Here is a 21,712-nt window from a genome sequence, read left to right as displayed (position 1 = left end):
CTCTGTTGTGTTTTTTTCGAGCTTAGGAATTAAGATGATCCTGGCTTCATAGAAAGAATTTTGGAGGATTCCCTCCCTTTCAGTGGTTTTGAATAACTTGAGAAGAATTGGAGTTAGTTCTTTCAATGTCTGGTAGAATTCAGCAGTGAATCCATCCAATCCTGGAATTTTCTTTGTGTGAAGGGTCTTCATTACTGATTCAATGTCTATCTTGGTAATGGATCTATTTAGGTTTTCAATTTCTTCATGGCTAAATTTAGGTAGGTTGTGTGTGTCAAGGAATCTATCTATTTCTTCTGGGTTTTCCAGTTTATTGACATACAGCTATTAGAAGTAATTCCTGATGGTTCTTTTTATTTCTGTGGTGTCTGTTGTTTCATTTACTTTTTCATCTCTAATTTTATTGATTTGGATCTTCTCTTTTTTTTTTTTTTTTTTTTTTTTTTTTTTTTTTTTTTTTGACAGGCAGAGTGGACAGTGAGAGAGAGAGACAGAGAGAAAGGTCTTCCTTTTGCCGTTGGTTCACCCTCCAATGGCCGCCGCTGCAGCCGGCGCACCGCGCTGATCCTGGCAGGAGCCAGGAGCCAGGTGCTTTTCCTGGTCTCCCATGGGGTGCAGGGCCCAAGCACCTGGGCCATCCTCCACTGCACTCCCTGGCCATAGCAGAGAGCTGGCCTGGAAGAGGGGCGACAGGGACAGAATCCGGCGCCCCAACCGGGACTAGAACCCGGTGTGCCGGCGCCGCAAGGTGGAGGATTAGCCTATTGAGCCACGGCGCCGGCCTTGGATCTTCTCTTTTCTTTGGTTAGTTGGGCCAATGGCATGTGTCAATTTTGTTTATATTTTTAAAAAAACAGCTCCTGATTTGCTGATCTTTTCTATTTTTTGTTTCAATTTTAGTTATTTCTCTTTTCCTGATAGCTGGGCTTTGTTTGCTGATGTTTTTCTAGATCCTTGAGATGCATTGATAGCTCATTTATTCGGTGCCTTTCCAATTTCTTGATGTAGGCACCAACTGATATAAACGTTCCTCTTAACACTGCTTTTTCTGTATTTCATAACTTTTGATATGTTGTATATCATCTTCATTTGTTTCCAGAAAGTTTCTGATTTCTCTTTTGATTTCTTCTATGATCCACTGCTCATTCAGGAGCATGTTGTTGAGTTCCCATGTGTTTGCATGTGTTCTTGAGATTCCTGAGTTGCTGATTTCCAGCTTCATTCCATTGTGGTCTGAGAAGCTGCATGGTATGATTTTGATATTTTTGAATTTGCTGAGACTTGCTTTATGGCCTAGTATGTGGTTAATCCTACAGAAAGTTCCTTGCACTGGTGAGACGAATGTGTATTCTGAAACTGTAGTATGAAAAGCTCTGTAGATATCTGTTAGGTCCATTTAGTTTATAGTGTCAATTAATTATGTAGTTTCCTTCCTGATTTTCTTTCTGGTTGATCTGTCCATTGCTGAAAGTGGGGTATTGAATTCCCCCATTGCTATTGTGTTGGAGTCTATGTCTCCCTTTAGATCCCTTAATATTTCTTTTAAATAGCCAGGTGCCCTGTAATTAGGTGCATATATGTTTATAATAGTTACATATTCCTGTATAACTGATTCCTTAATCATTACATAGTGCCATTCTTTGTCTCTTTTAACAGTTTTTGTGTTAAAATCTATTTTGTCTGATATTAGGATGGTCACACCAGCTCTTTGTTGGTTTCTGTTAGCATGGAATATCTTTTTCCATCCTTTACTTTCTGTGCATTTTTGTTGGTGGGATGTGTTTCGTATAGGCAGCAAATAGATGGGTTTTATTTTTTAATCCATTCAGCCAGTCTGTGTCTTTTAACTGGAAAGTTGAGGTCATTTACATTCAAAATAACTAATGATAAATAACAACTTTGCCTTGCTGGTTTTCCATAAATATTCCTATATTTTACTTTGGATTTCCTTTGTACTTTCACTAGGAGATTTTCTTCCTTTAACTTCTTTTGAAGTGTTGACAATGCTTCTGTGCAGCACATCCTTAAGCATCTTTTGCAGGGCTGGATGAAAAATTCTTTCAATTTCTCTTTGTCATGGAATGTCTTTATTTCACCTTTGTTCAGAAATGAATACAGGTGATACCTTCAAGACGTCCTTTAAAATGTTATGGGAAATGTAGTTATTGCTCCCATGAAGAGTATTTCAGTTGAGTTGATATCAATGCAGGGTATTGTATTTGAGTTGATAGTTCCTTTCTCTTAAGACTTGCAATATATTTGCCATTCTCTCCTAGCCTGTAGGGTTTCTGACTCAAAGTCTGCTCTCAGTTTAGTTGGAGAGCTTCTGAAAGTAACCTGGCCTTTCTCTTATGCATATTTTAGAATCTTTCCTTTATGTTTTACTGTGGAGAGTTTAGTTACAATGTGTTGTGGTGAAGATCTTTTCTGGTTATGTCTATTAGGAGTTCTATGTTCTTCCTGTACTCGGATGCCCCTTTCTTTCTCCAAATTAGGGAAATTTTCTATTACTATTGCAATAAAAAGAACTTCTAATCCTTTCTCTCTTTCCACGCCATCAGGAACTCCTAGAACCTGTAATTTGGATTGTTTGATAGTATCCTGTAGACATCCAACAGTGTTTTTTAGTTTTCTAATTTCTTCTTCATGTATTTGGTCTGACTGTATAATTTCCTGTGGTTTGCCTTCTAACTTGGATATTCTTTCTTCTGCTACACTGATTCTGCTGTTAAGGATTTCCACACATTTTTTATTTTTTCTATTGAATTCATTTCCAAGGTCTCATTTTGATTTCTCAATTTAATGGGAGAAATTTTCTTTCACATCATGTATGGATTTCATTAGTTTATGTATATACTTCTGATTACTTCTAAGTAATCCTATGATAATTTTCTAATTCCATTTCTGGCATTTCTTCAAGTTCATCATCTTCACAATCTAGTATTAAAGTGTTATGTTCTTTTAGAGGCATCATATTTTCTTCCTTTTTTTTTGATTCTTGAATTGGTGTGTTTTTAACTCAGCATTTGTGGAGATACTTGGTTTCTTCTTTGTTTTTTCACTGTGGCAGCTTTTATCTTTGTACTATTCCTCTGCAGATTAGTGGAGTGTCTGCTTTCAATAAATACCTAGAGGTGGGTGGTGGGTGTGGCCATGGAGATCTGTTCAGTTCTCCAGGGTGAAGGACATGTCTTAAGGTGACACACCCAGGTTTAGAGTGGTAAATCTCTCGCTCTCTTTTTTTTAATCAGAGGGGAAGCTTGTTCTTGTCTGTTGGTGTAGATTCAGCTGAGCTCCTCTTCTCAAAGGAGACCAGTGCCTGGGTGTTAGCTTGTCTGCCATGCCACAAGGACCACACAAAGGATCTGTGTGTCCTCAGTGTAAGCTCAGATTCCCTAGCAACATCCCTCACCAGATAACCAAGAAGCTCCAAGCATGTGGAGCCTCCCTCAGTGACTGCCCAAAGTCCCAGCCATACCCTGAGTCTCCTCACACAACCTCAGTGTTTTCACAATCCCAGCACACAAGTCTCTCATAATCACAAGCACCCAGCCCCCTGTCTGTTCTCCCCACCAGACTCAGGAGTCTCCACTTGACTGGTTGCTGGGTGCAGACAGGGGCTAGTGCAGCTGTTACATATGTTCAAAATGGCACGTGCTCTCTACCAGCTTATTACAGGATGCCATTGCATGGTGATCGTGGAGAGAGAAACATGCCCTCACTTTGTTTTTCTCCTCTAGTTTGACAGGGACTCTATCTCCCATGGGGCTCCAAGCCAGATTCTCTCTATGCTCTTCCTGCAGCTCTTTTGCCAGTGGCTTGAGCCGTTGCAGTCTGGTCTCACCTCAGTCTCCAACACTAGTGCAGAGGCTCTCGCTGCTTGGGTCCTGAGTTGTGCACATCCACATCCTCCACGTAGTTCCACTTTGTGTATAGTTTCCTCTTATGTTTTGTCCCTAATTCTTACCTGAGACCACACTCTTTCCACTTTTTAAAAAGGATCCTTCCTTGGACTAGACCCGGAGGGCTTTTTAAAGTCAGAAGATGAAACCAGATTTAACGGACCAGATCTGTGGTATAGTGGGTTAAGCTGCTGTCTGCCATGCCAACATCCCCTGTGGGTGCCAGTTGGAGTCCTGGCTGCTCTACTTCCCATCTAGCTGCCTGTTAATACACCTGGGAAAGCTGTGGAAGAGGGCACAAGTACTTGAGCCCTTGCACCCATCTGGGAAACCTGGATGATGCTTCTCACTTCTGACTTCAGTTAGACCCAGCCCTAGCCATTGCAGCCGTCTAGAGAGTGAACCAGCAAGTGGATGGAAGTTTTCTCTCTCTCTCTCTGCCTCTGCCTTTCTCTCTTTGTAACTCCACCTTTCAAATAAATAAAACAATCTTAAAAAAAAAAAAAGAAATCAGATTTAAAAGTTAGTAGAAAATCAAGTTTTTATATGTACTTTCTTGAACTTTTTAAACATCCTTCATATGCATGGATTTCAAATATTTTTGTTCCAAAATAAAATTACCTTTTATTCCCATTTCCCACAACATTTTGAAGAACGTCTTGCAGGTATCAGGGCTCTATCCCCTGAGTATTTCAGTCCATCAGTCTGGGAAAAAGTTAGTATTTCAAGTTCCCAGGTGATGCTGACACAACTAGCCAGACACACACTTTGAGAACCACTGTAAGAGATTATAAGCTGCATTCCTTGATTTATCACAGTTTAATCTCAACTGGTACTTTAACCTTTCTAGACAATTCAAAGATCCTAGAATACTTAACTCTGTTACCTCACTCCAAAATTATGCATAATTGCTATCATAAATATTAAAGCTTGTCAAATTTTAAAACTCAAAAACATTATCATTATTGTTATTGTATAGTTAATAATATTGATTTAAATGTACCCAAACAATTCATTTTTTAAAAGAAATTTCATTTATTATTTATTTAAGAGCCAGGTGGAGAGAGAGTGCTGCTGCCTCCCATTGACAGGGAGCTAGAGTTAGGACTTTGAACTGGGTTTCAAACCCAGAGACTCCATTGCAGGATGTGAATGCTTTAACCGCTAGGCTCAATGCCTGTCCTCGGTTTCCTTGCTTTACATAGCTTTTTTCTTTTTGTGGTTCCAATTTCCTATCAGGAATTGTTTCCTTATGCCTGAAGAATTTTTCATATTCTTAGTGTTGCTCTGTCAGTGACAAATTCTTTTCATTTTCAATTGTCTGGAAATATTTTCATTTTAATCTCATTTTTAAAGAAAATTTCCTTTGGGTATACAATTCTAGGTTGATAGATATTTTCCTTTATCACTTTAAAAATATTTTTCTGTCCCCTTCTGACCTTCATTATTTGTTTTTTTTTTCTTTAATTGAGAAAGAAACCTATCAACGTAATTATTGCTCCTATGAAGATAATGTATAGGTTTTTTCTGATTGTTTTCTAATTTTTTAAACATTAATTTGCTGGGATATTTCACCATGATGTGTTTAACTGTGAATGTTATTTTGCTACTCCTCCACTTTGTGTTTTTACAACGTTTTATTTGTGGTTGATGCTTTTCTTATGTTTGGAAAAATCATCAGCCATTATCTCTTCAACTACAGCTACTACCCCTCCTCTCGTCCTTGCTCCTGGGATTGTCCTTGTGTATATGTTAAACTTCCATGTAGCTACTGCCTCTTATGCTGACCAAGTATCTTCTGTCCTTTACCTTTGTGCTTCACTCTGCTAGGACTTGTCATTCACTAATTACAATCTGTTGTTAAATCAAATTATTAACTTCCTTTTTGATGTTGGTAACTTTTTAGCTCTGTAGCCTCTATTCGATTCCTTGTTTTTCCAGTTCTATAACCAAATTATCAACCTTCTGTTTTCACTCATTTAAATTCTGTATCAAAACATTTCAATACCAGAGTGTTTCTTTGGATATCTTTCTATTGTGCTTTTATGTGAGGCCTTCTCTTTCAAATAAATAAAATAATTTTTAAAAGAATATTTTACTACCTTCCCATTTTTACAGAAGTTATACTTTACAATTCTGCTTTTATATACTTGCCTAAAACATCCTTAAAAGCTTTTCCTATCAATACATAAGAATCTTCATTCTTTTTTGATAATGTATAGATTTCTCTCCTATGAATATACCATACCTCTTCCTTCAGTCAGTACCCTGTTCATGAAATTCTGAGTTATTTCTCTTCCCTCGTTTTCATAATTTTAAAACATAGTATATATGTCATGTTGCACATGAGAATATACTGTCTGTAGAATAAATTTCTGGAAGTGAAATTCTGAGTCTGTAAGTAGATGTATTTGTCATGTTGGCAGACAGTGCCAACTGCCCTCCATATAGGTTGTACCATTTTACACTCTCATCATCAATAACTGAAATTGCCTGTTTCCACCTATTCTCACTCTCAGCAGTTAATACTTTCAGAATTTAGTTGTTCATGGTGGCTTTATTTCTTATTTCTAGTTGTGAGCAGCGTGAGCATGGTTGTGGATGCTGAGGAACCATGTAAAACAGCGCTACCCCTTTACCTACCCTTCCACTGCTTGGTTGGTCTTTATCAACTGATAGGAGAGAATTCTCTCTTAGGGCCATTAATCATTTGTTTTAGCAAATGTTTTCCCAGTTTGCTACATGTGCATTGACTTTGCAGACGGAAAGAATTTGTTTCAGTTTGTTTACCTGTTTATAGTTTTGTTTGAAATATAGAGAATTTTTTTTTTTGTAAATGCAGAATTTATCAAGCTTTCTAAATCAGAGTTCTTTAGAGAAACAGAGCCAATAGGATGCATATGATGCTACAGAGAGGTTTATTTAAAAAGAAATTGGTTCACACAATTACGGAGGATGGCAAGTCCAGACTCTGCAAGGTGGGCTGGACGTCTGGAGACCCACAGGCAAGCAAATGTTGTAGTTATAATCTGAAGACTGTCTGCTCAAAGAATTCCCTCTTCCTTGTGGGGCAGCAATACGGCCTTCAACTAATTGGATGAGACCCTCCTACCTTATGGAGAGCAATCTGCTTTACTCAAAGTCCACTAATTCAAATGATAATCACCTCCACAAACACCCTCAGGGAAGCATCTAGAATAACGTTTGACCAAGTATCTGGGCACCGAAACCCAGCCAGTTGACACATGAAATTAGCTATCACACTTTCCTTTACAGCTTCTGGCTTTGTGTGTCATATTTGGAGACTTCTCTCCCACTTCAAAGTTATAATAGAATCCTTCCATTTTTACCAATAATGGTTTTCTTTTATGTTAAATGTTTAATTCCATTGAAAATTCTCTTTTGTGTGTGTGTTCAGAAGGTATCCAATTGTACCAGTATCATGTATTGAATAGAACCATAATTATTTTCCCCGCTTACTTAAGATGTCAACCTTTTACTAAAGTTTCAAGTGTGTTTAGATCTCTGTCAGAGATTTGTGTTCTGATGGAATTGATTCATTTGCCTAATTATGCAATGAAAATGGACTGCTTTGTGTTTAGGGCTTTCTTTTAATTTTTTAAATTTATTTTATTTGAAAGGTGAGGAGGAGACAGAGAAAGAGAGAGAGAGAAATATGGAGACCTCATCCACTGGTTCAGTTCCCAAATGCCTACAACAGCCAGGGCTGGGTCAAATCTATTCTAAAAGCCTAGAACTAAAGCAAGGCTCCCCCACGTGTGTGGCAGGGACCTGAGTACTGGAGCCCTCACTTGCTGCCTCTCATGGTGAGTATTAGCAGGAAGCTGGCATTGGGAGTGGAGTCAGAGCTGGAACCCGGGCACTCTGATGCAGACGAAGGCATCCCAAGCCCTGGGCTACTTTAATTGCTGAAGCTTTCCAGAGTTTTAATTTCTGACAAAGCTAGCTCTATCTCTCATTTGTTTTCTTAACTATTCTAATTTATAAAAAAGAAAAATCAACTGATCTAGTTACAGGGAAGAAATGGTAAGTGCTTTTATTAGATTCTAATTGAAATTATCAGCACAGATTTACATCTTTGTGATTTTTGACTCTTTGCTTCAAAAACCGTAGTGCGCCTTTTCATTTGTTGAAGTCTGCTTTTGTATTCTTGAGACCTGTTTTAGAGGCATTTTTCCTTAATAGAAGTCTGCAAATTTTCTCAGTAAATTTATTCATAGATATTTTATTATTTTTGTTGCTGTTGTAAATGGGGTGTGGTATGAAAGTTATTGATTTTTGTATATTAATTTATTACCTGATACATTACTGCATTTCTTTATTGCTTTGATAGAATTTTAGATATGAAATCATATCACTCCTTCTCCTTTCCAATTTTCATAACTGATCTTTCTCTCATTATAATTTCATGAGATTGAAAGTCTAGTACATAGTTAAATAATAATGTTAATACTTGATATTCTTTTCTTGTGAGGATTCTTGTAGTGTTTCTCCATCAATAATGGCACTGGCTTTGGGACAGAAGTGGATACATTGGCTCATGTTAATCTATTGATTAACATCATTTGCTAACAAATTACTGTTTTTCAAAAATGGATTTAGATGTTTTGAATGATTTTCTATATCAATGAAGAGTATATTTTTTCTCTCTTAACCTATTAAACTGCTAAGTTTAACCCATATATTACCCAATATTGAACAGTCTTTGTATAGCTGCGTTAAATTCTATTTGATCATAATGATTAAATTTGCAGGATTAAAAGGTTTGGTACAGCATTATAAAATTCAAAAACTAGAAATACAATCCACAATATCATCAACAGAGTAATAGAGAAGTTGCAGTGTTTTTATATGTAAAATGTTATGCATAAGGGTGGGCATTCAGTCTATTGGTTAATATGTCAACTGGGACACCTACATCCCATATCAAATCAGAGTGCCTGGATTCAAGTCCCAGCTCTGCTCTCAAGTCCAACTGCCTGCTAATGCATACACTGGGAGGTATCAATGGTGGTGGCTCAAGTAGTTGGGTCCCTACCATTGTCATGGGAGACCTGGACTGGGTTCCTGTTTACTGGCTTCATCCTGGCCTAGCCACAGCCATTTCAGGCTTTCAGGGAGTGAACCAGTGGGTGGGAGCCCTTTTTTTGTTGTGGTCACTAGCTGTCTCTCTTTCTCTCAAAAATAAATAACTAAAGGCAAAGTTTTAAAGTTATGAGTAAATGTAAATTAACAAATTATGAGAACCTGCACCAAGATGAATAAATCTTATAAACTAACTTTGTATCCTTCACCACCAACCCCCCCCAAAAAAAGACACAGACACAAAAGAATAAATAGTGCCTGACCTTATTTGTATACATACAAATGTGGAAAAATTAAGCTGTCATAAATGAGGATGTGTATTTTAAGGAGACAGTTGTGAAAGTCAGAACAGTTACCTTAAAAGGCAGGGAAGGTGACTGCACAGGGTTATGAGGGGATTTCTCAGGTGCTGGAATGTTTGGAATCTTGAAGTGGGCAGTGTTTGCATACATACATGTTCTACAATAATTCATAGAGCTTTACATCTAATGTGTTTATTAGGTTATGAAAAAGCCTTTTTAAATTATTTGCTAATAACGTATTTAGTGTTTTTGCTACACCATCCAAAAGTGAAGGTGTCTATAGTTTTCTCTTGCTTTTATTCATTTTTGAAACTTGGTATGCTGATTACATCAAAGATTTTGGAACTATACCTTTTTGGTCTTAGCTCAGAAAGTGTTAAAATCACCATGTAATTTCTTCATTGTATATCGCTTCTAGGCCTTTTGGCTAAGATCAAGTGTAGTATCTGTTCTTATCAGTTTAATTTCTTCATTGTATAAAGATTTAGTAGAAGTCTCCTGTAAATCTGTCTGAGCCTGTTTTTTTTTTCCTGTATGTTTCAGAAGAGATAGATCTTTAACAGTTTTCTATTTTTCTAAAATTTTTTATTTTTTCTTCATTTATTTGAAAGGCAGGTACAGAAATGGACAGACAGACAGACATGTCCCCTCTGCAAGTTCACTCCCCAAACGTCAGCAACAGCCAGGATTGCGTCAAGCCAAAGCTGGGAGCTGAAAACTCCATCAGGGTCTCCCAGATCGGGGGCAAGAACAAACATAGTTGAGCTCTTACCTGCTGCCTTCCAGAGTACATATTAATAGGAACCTGGAGCAGGAAGTTGAGCCAGGACTCAAACTCCAACTCCAGTGTGGGATGGAAGGTCTTAACTGTTGGCCAAATGGCTGCCCCACAAGCTTTAGATTTGTTTGTCTATAAAAGTTGGTCCACATAGGACTGTTCGGTATTCCTGTTCACATTTCATGAATTACAGTTTCCTAGAAAATCCTGTTTTATATAGGTTTTCTTATTTGCATCAAAATAAAGTAGTGCCATATAATATTTTCATTTCCTCTGTTTTAATGGTTTTCTTTCCATGCCATCTTCTAGTTGTGAACCTGAATATTCTCCTCCTTTCCCTTAATTAATGAAATTAATAATTGGAGTGTTGTGTATTTGTATTTACTTATCTGGTTATTATAGTGTCTAAATCATTGCTTTTCAAACATTGCACTCTCTGCATATCACCTAGAAGTCTAGCTACAGTGCTGACCCTGATTCAGTAGTTCTGTCCTGGGATCCAGGATTCTGCATTTGTTGCCGGTACCCAGGGATACCAATACTGCTAGCCTAAGGCTCAAATTGTGCATGATAATGTCCTAGCACATCTATTTCTTCTCATTATATGTTTTTATCTGTAGTAGTTTCTGCCTTCAATTTGTTCCCAATATACTGAAACAGATATTCAATACTTTTATTTTCATTCCATTTGATTATTAAAGGAAAATACTTTTAAAAAGTTAATTAACTAGCTGAAGTCATTAATCACTTATCATATTGAATGTTTCTATGAATTGCTGTGAAGACAACTATCTTCTGCTTGAGTAACTTTGACATATGGCATTTTTACCATCTCTTTTTATAGATATTTGGATATTTCTCAGTTGTGCCTGTGAGTTGTATGAAAGAAGTTCTTAACTTTTAAGTGATCTGGACCTTTGTTTTCTGAATCATATTAATTTTTAATTTTTTTGCATTGTAATTAGAGACAGTGGCCAGACATTTTATGCTTTTTAAAATTTATTGAAATGTTCTCTGAGGCTCAGAATTGTGGTTAATTTTGGTGAATGTTACACAAATACAAAATAAAATCCTGAAATCTGGATTTTCACAGTATATAGTTTGAACATATCAGCAATACTTTGTCATTTAGTGCTAGGTATTAAATTATTTAGCACTTGTATACTTTTTCAAATTTTTTCTCTAATGAGCTCTAAATAGAAATAAACAAATCTCATTTACATGGAAAAAGATTATTTTTCAAGAAATAGTGCTGGCACAGGTGGATACAGTCATGAAGGTAAGGAAGTTGGGCCCTAACTTGCATCACAAAAATTAACTCAAAATGAATCAGAGGTGGAAATGTAAGAGCTAAAAGTACAAAATCCCTTCATGAGGCAATGGAACCTTTGACGTGACACCACAGACGCAAGCAACAAAAGGAAAAAACAAACTGGAAAGCATCAAAATTAAAAGCTTTTTTGCTTTAGAGGACATCGTCAAAAGAGTGAAAAGGCAACCCAAAGATCATGAGAAATTTTGAACAAATCATTACCTGACAAGGGACTTGCATCTAGAATATATGAAAAAACTGTAATTTAATAAAAAAGACAAATAACTCAATTAAAAAATAGATAAAAGATCTGAATAGACCTTCCTCCAAAGATATACAAATGGCTAGTAGACACCTGGATTAATTATTGTTAATCACTAGGGAAATGCAAATCCCAAATCATGTTAAGATATTACTTGACACCCATTAGGTTGGCTATATTAAAAAAAAAAAAAACAGATAAAGGCAAGTGTTGGTGAGGATGTAGACACATTGGAACCCTCCTTTGCTGCTGGTGAGAATGTAAATAATCAGCCATTTTGGAAGACATTCTGACAGTTCTTCAAAGAGTTAGCATAGAGTTGTTGTGTGACCCAGAAATTCCACTACTGTGTATCTACCCACAAGAAAGGAAATTCTATATCCACCAAAAGCTTATATCTGAATGTTTATAGCAACATTATGCATGATAGTCAAAATGGAAACATTCCAAATGATCATCAACTGATGAAATGATATATAAAATCTGGTACATAAATACAATGGAATACAATTCAGTAGCAAATAGAAATGAAGTACAGATACATACATGAATGAGCCTTGAAAATATACGCTCAGTGAAAGAACCCAGTCACAAAGGCCCACATGGCTTCTGATTGCACTTACATGAAGTGCCTATAACAGGAAAATGGACAGTGACAGGAAGTACAAGGGTAATTCCGAAAGTCCATAGAAAGTGGAATTAAAAGGTAAGTATATTTTGTTGCAAAAAAAAAATTGTGAAATCCTTCCATTTTTTTGGTAGCATGCATTTCCATGTACTTTTTGAAGATCCTTTACATGAATGAATGTCAAAATTATTTGCAAAAAATAAAACTACCTTTTAACTCCCTTTTCCATGAACTTTTGTACCCTCATAGACTACTGGCTGCCGAGGGCTGGGAGGGGGCAGACAAAAGGATCCTGGGAATGACTGCTGTGAGTCTATCATTTCTTTTTGGTTTAATGAAAATGTGATGGATACACAACCTGGTGAATATACTAAAAACCAGCAAGTCATGCACTTTAAATGAGTAAAATGTGTGGCATCTGAATTTTATTTCAATGATGCTGTTTAAAAATTAATGTTACCTCTGCTACAATTTTCTGCTTATTTATTTCTCTTTGTAAAAATCCCTCTAAGGTTTTACTCTGTCAATCTTAATACCAGTTTTTAGATGCATGTGCAGTTTATAACTGTTATATTCTGCTTTGTGAATTGTACCTTTGACATTTTTTTCTCATTTAAAGCTTTCTTGCCTGAATAGGCAGGAAATATCACCATTAAAATCACAAAATCTGGGTTGACCAAGTTTCAATACTGACTTTACAGCTTATTGCTGATGTGTCTTAGTGCCAGTTTCTTCAACTGAAAAGAACAATGGACATCCTGAAAGCAACTGTCTTGTTGGGTTTTGAGAAGATTACATAAGTTAGCATATATGCTGCCCTTGAAATAATTCTTAGAATATAGCAAGTGCTGTATAAATATTCAATATTGTCAATTACTAAGCTCTATTAGGGGCCGGCGCCGCGGCTCACTAGACTAATCCTCCGCCTTGCGGCGCCGGCACACCGGGTTCTAGTCCCGGTCGGGGCGCCAGATTCTGTCCCGGTTGCCCCTCTTCCAGGCCAGCTCTCTGCTGTGGCCAGGGAGTGCAGTGGAAGATGGCCCAAGTACTTGGGCCCTGCACCCCATGGGAGACCAGGATAAGCACCTGGCTCCTGCCATCAGATCAGCGCGGTGTGCTGGCAGCAGCGCGCTGGCCGCGGCGGCCATTGGCGGATGAACCAATGGCAAAGGAAGACCTTTCTCTCTGCCTCTCTCTCTCACTGTCCACTCCGCTTTTTTGTTTTCATTTATCTAAGATATCTGTTCATTTTGCAATTTTTGTTTTACTTTTCTGATTCACTTCATTTTAAATATGTCTCTATTGTACCAAATAGCCCATTTGGAATCACTTTCATTTACCCAGTAATTGTGGTCCAGCTAGTTATAGGGATATGGCATAGGTGTGGCATTGGTGCTATCACTTCTTCTCATGTGTTTTACATAAATTTTAATTAATTTGACATTTCTATGGTCAGTTTTCTTCATTTTGTTTTCTTTTGTGAAGTTTTTTATTTTGCTCTTATTAGAATGTATTTCATCCTGTTATCTTCAGAATTGTCTTCATATTATTTATGATTATGAAGACTTCAATCACTAGCCCTCTTCTCTCCTTCCACCTCTCCTGCAGTATTGATTTTAGTCTGTGTTGCTTTCCCTGTGTTTGCCCTGTTACAGTTATCTGTGCTTATGTTTTGTTACTTGGTTTGTCACTTTAAAGAAATCCTTTGGCTTCCAGCTCTTGGGTATGAAATAGCAAACATTCCTCCAGATTTTTCCGTCTTTCCCTCACAGTTGTCCAGTTGTGCTGTGTCTTCCATTGGAGACACATTTCTTCTAGTTTAGTGGAATTGGTGAATATAAGCAGCCTCCTGCTTGATTGGCCAAATGCTGTGCTTTATTAGTTTCTACAAAAAGATACCAACAAAATATTTACTTCTCTGTGTTCTGCACCTTTAAATCATTGTGTGTAGCTTTGATCCTGGAAGAGTCTGTGTGAATGTACTGTCCTTATCTCGAACTTTCTTTGAGAATCTTGTAGGTCTAATATCTGTATTCAGTGTTGCTGTGCAAAAATATGAGGTTAGCTTGGTTCTTCTCTCTTTATAAAATCGACCTGATCTTTTCATCTGTCTGCTCAGAAGAACTTTTCTTTATCTTTGAAGCCTAGTACTTTCATTGTTCATTCTGGGTCTTTCTATTATTGCTGCTTCATTACATTAACTTTTTCATTCCTGTCCTCTATGAATCTACTGGGTTTAGATAGTGCTTATTCTCTTTTATGTTTCTTTTTGTCTTTTAATTTCTTTAATAATTTTAAAAAATTGTACACCTTTCTAAGTTCTGTGGGTTCATATCTTATTTCCTACCATGTTCTCCATGAATTCTCCCAGTATTGCATTATTATACATCTTTGTCCATTTAAGTGATAACTTCATTTGGGTTTTTTTTCCTCCAAATTAATCTCAAAAATATTTACTCACAAGATTCATTTACTGGGGCCAGTGCTGTGGAGCAGTGAGGTAAGCTACCATTTGTAATACTGGTATAACATATCAGAGCACCAGTTTGAGTCCAGGATGCTCAGCTTCCAATCCAGCTACCTGCTAATGCCCCTGGGAAGGCAGCAAAAGATGGCCCAAGTATTAGATCCTCTGTCAACCATGTGGGAGACCCAGGTGGAGTTCCTGGTTCCTGGCCTCGGCCTGGCCCAAACCCAGTCATCAAGGGAATTCAGGTAGTAAAACAACTCTCTCTCTCTCTCTCTCCTTTTCATATAAATAAACACTTTTAAAAATATTATTTACCCTATATTTTATAGTACAATGTACTTTGTTAAGACATTTTGTCCATTTTTACTCATTTACCTTAGAGTATCATCAGATGGACAACATGATGTTTCTTGTAGATTATGCATTAGTAAATGGTTTCCATTTTCCTAGACCAGGTGTTTGTTAATAAGAGTTTTCTCATGGCTGGATCAATTCAGCACTCCTGTCTAGCATGGAGATGCACAATACAAAAGATCTCTTCAGAGTTTCCACAAACATGGGATGCTTCCAAAAGTGCCCCTTGTCTGTCTGAATCTTCATTTGGCCTTGCTTCTTCCTCTTCACTGGACTCGTTCCGGTCCTCATGGGGTGGAGAGTGACTCTGTTTCTGCCTCACCTTTGCCATCAGGGGCACAGGCTCTGTTTCCCAGGGACCTCTCACTTCACAGAAGGGGGTGGCTGGGGGCATGTCCTGAGATCAGGCTTCTCCCACAGAGATCTTGAGCTCCTCTCCTCAGCTCTCTCACTTCTGCTTTTAGGAAAGCTTAAAATTAGATTGGAATCTCTCTTTAAGTTTTGTTAGGAACTGAGTGCTTGTTTGCCTTGTCGGCTCTTCATTTGCCAAAGGGCAGTTTGCAGGTAGACAAGGCTGGGGGGTGGCTGAGCTATGTGGCCATGTGTCTATGCTGGGAGTTGCCACTCCATCCCCAACATCCACCAGAAAGATATTCTTCTATGTTTTGAAAAATTCCTTCTTTTGCCACCTTAGTTTCTTTATACAGTGGCCAAAAATAGTACCAGAATATCTTCTTTGCAACTGGAGGCATTGCTCACTGTGTGGCAGGCTGATTGATGAAACTTCTCCTCCACAGAATTGATGGTTCTGAGTATGAACTCCAACAGCAGTTTCCTGAAAACCCAGACATTTGAGGCTTCCTCCCCCCATCCGTCAGTTCCATCAGGGCGAGACGTGCACCTTCTCAGCCTCCTGCTGTCTCTGGTTCTCGTTGCTAAAGGGTTACATAGAAATGCCCTAGGAGGATGATCTTGGTGCTGGCTCCAAGGCTCTGTGCAGACAGCCAGACTCCAAGTGCAGGAAATCTCTGCCCTCCCCAGACTGATTTCTGCTCCCTCCCCCACCTAAATACCGGGCTCATCACTGACAAATTACAAAGTATTCTATGAACTAAGCTCTTTCTGGCAGCAACCGGTTTGATACCACATTCAAATTGTGTGGTTTGAAATTTGAATAAAGGGGCTACTGATTAACCCTGCAGGACCACGAATCCTCGTTCAGAGTCTGGGAAAAGCAGTGAAGAGACGGTGTACCATTTGGGGGCTTACCAATGGCAGGAAGCCTCTCTGCTATCGCTAGACCTGACGGGACCGAGGTAGGAATGCTGCAGACCCAGTGAGGGCATTCTATCATGAGGACTTCCAGAAAGGAGCTGTGACCGTCAGTGAAGGAATGTAGCCCGCATAAGGAGGAAAGTAAGGAAAAATCCCAGCTCCTGGATCTCATTTTCCTAGCTCCTGCCAGTGCCTCTCACCAGGCAAACTCAATTAAAAGCCAGATGGCAAATGAAGGCTTTGATCAATCCACAAAGGTCAGTCTCCCAGGACAAGAGGGAGGAGAGTGGAGGGAGGACCTGGAAAGGCACACAGAAGTTCAACTGCACTCTAGGGATCCACCAGTTAATGAGACAAAACTTGCAAGGGATTTTATCCTGTCGCCAACATGCGATAAAGACTGTTGGCTCACAGAAAGCAAACACAAGATTTGCCTAAAGAAGACATAAATCTGAGCTCATATGTCAATTACATGGTGAATTTTAGGGCCCACCATAGTTATATATTATTATTTTCAAATGAATAATCACCTTGATGACAGCTAAGCCATAGTATTATTTGAACATGTACTCACTGCACATTATCTGAAAATCATTTCACTGTTGTTACCATTTCACCCAGAATCTCCCTGTGAAAATATAATTTAATCTCCATAAACAGTCTCCTTCTTCCCACCTCATTTTAATCCTTAGGTTTCCTATCTCAGCATACTTCTCTGCCAGTTCTACTCTATTGTAGACAGTTCTCTGACACCAGTTCCCACAACTTCTTCAGTGGGATTCAAACTATTTTTCTCCCAGTTCATAGGTCTAACTGTCTATTAGACATTTTCACCTGGACACACCACAGGTGTCTGAAATTTACATGTGAAAACCCAAAGTGGTATCCGATGCCTTCTTGTCCATGATCCCCAACACACACACACACACACACACACACCCCATGCCTGCTCCTAAATTACAAACTTAGTTAGCATTCTATTCTCTTCATTTTTATTTTCTAACAAAGATAGATAAATGTATGGAGAAAATTTCTTTTGAGTAGAGATAAAAAGCAAATATTCAAATTTTTCACCAATGCTTCCTACAATGGAAAGCAAATCATCAATTTCTATAGTCTGTGAGGGGTCAGTTTCCCAAATGCATATCCCAGGAGTAATTCCCAGTACCCATGCTGGGTCCCACATGCAGGTGGTCCAAATCCACCGTGTCAACTTGTATCCTCTCTGCGTGGTACAGTGTTCCTAGAGCCTGACACCGGAATGACTATGTATTGAATAACTGACTCTCCGTCTTTCAACCTTCTAGCTGTCTCTACTTCCAGAACTTAATCTCTGCTGCTACCATGATCTTCAGGTTATTTTGCTGGAGCACTGAAAAGCCTGCCAAGTTCTTTCTTGCCTCCAAGTGTACCCCCTCTAATCCTTTCCCTTCACCAGTTACCTGCCTAAAGTGAAATTTTGGCCCTACCACATCTCCCTTTCTTGCTAGACCCAAAAATAACTCTTGAGTACTGAGTGTTGACCCTACAGTACACCTTACTTCTTTGGTTTTTAAAGATTGATTTATTTACTTGAGAGGCAGAGTTACAGACAGAGAGAGGGATAGACAGAGAAGTTTTCCATCTGCTGGTTCATTTCCCAAATGGCCTCAACAGCTGGAGGTGGGCCAATCCAAAAACAGGATCCAGGAGCTTCCTCCAGGTCTCCCATATGGGTGCAGGGGCCCAAGTACTTGGGTCATCTTCTACTTCTTTCGAGACCATCAGCAGGGAGCTGAATCAGAAGTGGAACAGCCAAAAATAGAACCGGTGCCTATATGGGCTGCCATTGCTGCAGGTGGAAACTTAATATACTAAGTCAGAGCGTCATCTTCTGCTACAAAGACCTGACTCAGCATGGCTGTAAGCTTGCCTTTATAGCCACATTTTCATCCTTACAATTTACTCTCTTAGAAGAGGGATACTTCAACCTTTCCCCGAAAATGTTTTCTTGTGCCATGCCCCCTTCCTACTCCTGGGAGTTCCTATTCGTGCTTTAAGAAACACCCCAAAGTGGTGCATTAAGCCTGTGATTATAAAGTAAATTGAAATTATGTTATTGCAAAAATTAAAGGAAAAAATGGAAGAAAGGAAGAAGGGGGGTTGAGGGAGGAAGGGAGGAAGGGCAGAAAAGAGAATAGAAAGGAGGGAAATACGGTCTTAGAATTATACCTATGAAATACATAAAATCTGTTCTCTTTATATTAATAAACATTTGCAAAAGAAACACCTCAAAGATCACCCCAGCATGTTGCCCTTGTGAACTCACTTGCTTTAGTTGTTTCCTCTCTTTGAGGTTGCAGTGTTTTGTCCTCTGTGCCATCCAGTAATTAGATTTTGAAACTTCTACCTGGCAAACACAAGCCCAAAAGGACCACATGGTACTATAATGTTTCTTGATAATCCTCTCCCTCAAGGAAAAATTTGGAAAATGGTAAAACTCAATCAATGATTGCTAAGCTAGTGAGGCCTTTATTAGCCTACACTCATAGTTCATTCTTAGTCTCCATTAAGCAGAACCATCTCTCCATGTTTCAGTGTTGTATTTTTCTGCAGCTTTGTCTAATGAATTCTGTGAAAAATATGGATTATGGCTGTGTTCTTCTTTGGTCACATGAGAACTTAATTCTTACATGGAGCAGTCACCTGGCATCCATGGCATCCATGACCCTGCTTTCCGCATTTGCAGTAGTTATCCGTGGTCAGCCACATTCTAAAAAGGTCGTCACATGCTCATCTTGACCCTTTAAATAGATGCAGACCGTTCACATAACTTCCATTACAATCTATTGATGCAATTTTTCTATCTTATACATGGTTGTTAATCTCTTACAGTGATTATTAATTCAACATTATCATAGGTATGCTTGTATTGGAAAAATAATCTAAGGGTTCAGTACTAACTGCAATTTCAGGCATCCATTGTGGGGAGTCTTAGGACACATTCCTCCATGGGTAAGGGGAGGTACTGGATGCTTTTCTTGTGTTGCTATAAATAATAACTGTAACTCTTTATTTGGTAAATCCCTGAGATTTCCATCCTAGGAATTGTGTGGTTAGAGAAATTTGCAAAGCTTGACTTTCCCAGGCTCCAGTCCTTGTACCTAAGCAGTTAAATTGCTATTGTGTTATGTTTAGCTTTCAGCTTTGAAAAGTGCTCATTGTACGCCTCCTTTGTGCAGATTTATCCAACTGTCTTCACTTTCTTTCATTAAGTTCACCCAGTAAAGCCATATTCCTTCTGTTTTCAAGTGTGAATTTCTCTCCTCTGGAGCTTCCTGACTTACAATCTATTTGAGGAATCTTTGGCCCAAAAGGAGAAAAAGAAGAAAGTGAGCTGCTTTTAAAGGTTAATTCTTTCACCTAATATTAGAAGCAGCTTCTTTACAATTAAACATATTTCTGATACTGTGAAATATACGTAGAATCACAACATAGTTATAAATATATCTTTCTTATCAGAGAAGACAACAGGCAAATCAGCTGCTCTGGCAAGGTCATATTTCACAGAGACAGCTGAATTCAGCCAGTATTGAATTATGTTATGAAGCCAGTGATTTAGCATTGTCATCTATTTTGATTGACACCAAAAGCCTTCCAGGACAGTAAATGTAAAGATGTTAGAAAAAATCACTTACAAAATGGCTTGATAGTTCCTGCTAATGAGTTTTAAAATGTGGTCTAACAATGTAATCAAATCTGACAGCTCCATAAAAGAATTAATTTGGTCATTGGCTCTCTTTCCGAAATGACTTTGTAGTACTCAGGAAGGTGAGAATTTTTTCTGTGGACAAAACATTTATAACAAAATTCAAAATGACATGACCTGGGATAGGTTACTGATTTCCCGAAGTTTCTCTGGAGCCATTTGCATTATGGCCTCCTGTTCAATGAAATGTATACCTCTTGCTAAGTTTTATTTTAATGAAAGAGAATGTGGACGGTGTGTTAAAAACCACAACACATACTTGGAACCTTCAGTTTGGGTAACTTGGGTGTTAAACCTGCTTCTAAACCTGACCCTAAAATGCTGTTTTGGACCACAAATAGGAAGGAACTCATGGGTATCCCCATATCAGACCACAGTATGGTCATCTCCTGCAGTATCAAAGAAAAATACACACAGGACAAGTCCAAGCTAAAGGCAGGGAAGTCCTACTTGATTTTTTGGCTAGTCTTTGGGTCTACATTTTGGAGGCAATTGCTAAAAAGGTGGTCTTGGCCCCTTGTAGAAATGTGGGTTTGTGCCAGACTCAAGGACTGAGGAGACTCCTGTCCTGTCTATTCAAGCTTAAACCCCCAGCTTTGTAATGCATCTCAATACTGGGGTTGATTCTAAAGTCAATTTTAAAGAGACAATGATGTTTAGTAAGAACTATCCACCAAAATCTATAAATCACCCATTACTGGTACTTCAGTTGAGCTTTCCTCATAGAAAATTTAGTATCTTGAAATACTAGGAATCACCTTCAGAATGGCCTTGGAAGCAAAGATCTGGTACAGAGTGATGAAGAATAGATGAGTAGACCCTACCTTGAACTGTTTTGTTGACAAACACGTTACCAGCACTTTTCAAATTGCTATGCCTCCTTCTCTTCCTCTCTCTCTACTTCCTTCGGCTTTCACTCTGTCCCCTTGAGTTAATTTTAAATGAAAGAAGAAAATAATGCAAATTACATTCATTGAAAACTATGAGCACACATGAAGAACCTCCATTTTGGGTATGTAATGCGCACTCCATGCTTTGGCATTGATCTAAGTGTTTGTTACATCTTGCGTCTTCTGTGAGACTATTGGCTTCATGAGGGAAAGGATTGTGTGTCTCTAGTTCACCATTTCATTTTCAGTGACTAAGCAGAGAGTCCAAGGAGGCTAAATATGTGTTTATTAAATGAACGAATAAATGAAAAAGAGAACATGAGACTTCATTGTCTAGTTGATCAATGTGGCTCAATCACACTTCTGTCTTATAAGTGCCTTTATCATTTACAATGAGCTTTTACAAACATGGCTTTACTCTAAAGAGGATGGGCCTGATTGTCCCCCACTCCACCTCAGATGAGAGATTGAGACTTAGAGATGGTAAATGACTTGCCTAAAGTTGCACAGCTAAATTGTGGCAGAACAAAATTTTGAACCCTTTGTACCCTTGTCTTCTAACCCTGAGCCAGGCCAGCTGAGCTCCCTGTATTGGCAGCCTTTTCTACTTTTATGATGACTTCTCTGTACCAGAGTAAGCCACTCCATGCATGTAGAAAGCCATGATCGCAGCTCATCCCCTACT

General features: G+C 38.4%; 1 protein-coding gene and 1 pseudogene across 4 annotated transcripts in view; both read left to right on the top strand.

Moving 5' to 3' along the window:
- ST6GALNAC5 (ST6 N-acetylgalactosaminide alpha-2,6-sialyltransferase 5) overlaps positions 1-21,712 on the top strand; it is a 205,187-nt gene that overhangs the window by 104,203 nt on the left and 79,272 nt on the right. The gene's annotated exons all lie outside the window — the stretch shown is intronic.
- Positions 9,718-9,821, top strand: LOC127493898 (U2 spliceosomal RNA; annotated as a pseudogene).

The sequence above is a fragment of the Oryctolagus cuniculus genome, chromosome 7, assembly GCF_051225735.1.
Source record: "Oryctolagus cuniculus isolate XC-2025 breed Fujian yellow rabbit chromosome 7, ASM5122573v1, whole genome shotgun sequence".
NCBI classification, from domain to species: domain Eukaryota; kingdom Metazoa; phylum Chordata; class Mammalia; order Lagomorpha; family Leporidae; genus Oryctolagus; species Oryctolagus cuniculus.
The sequence above is the reverse complement of the archived record's forward strand: the minus strand, read 5'-3'. Positions and strand labels throughout refer to the sequence as shown.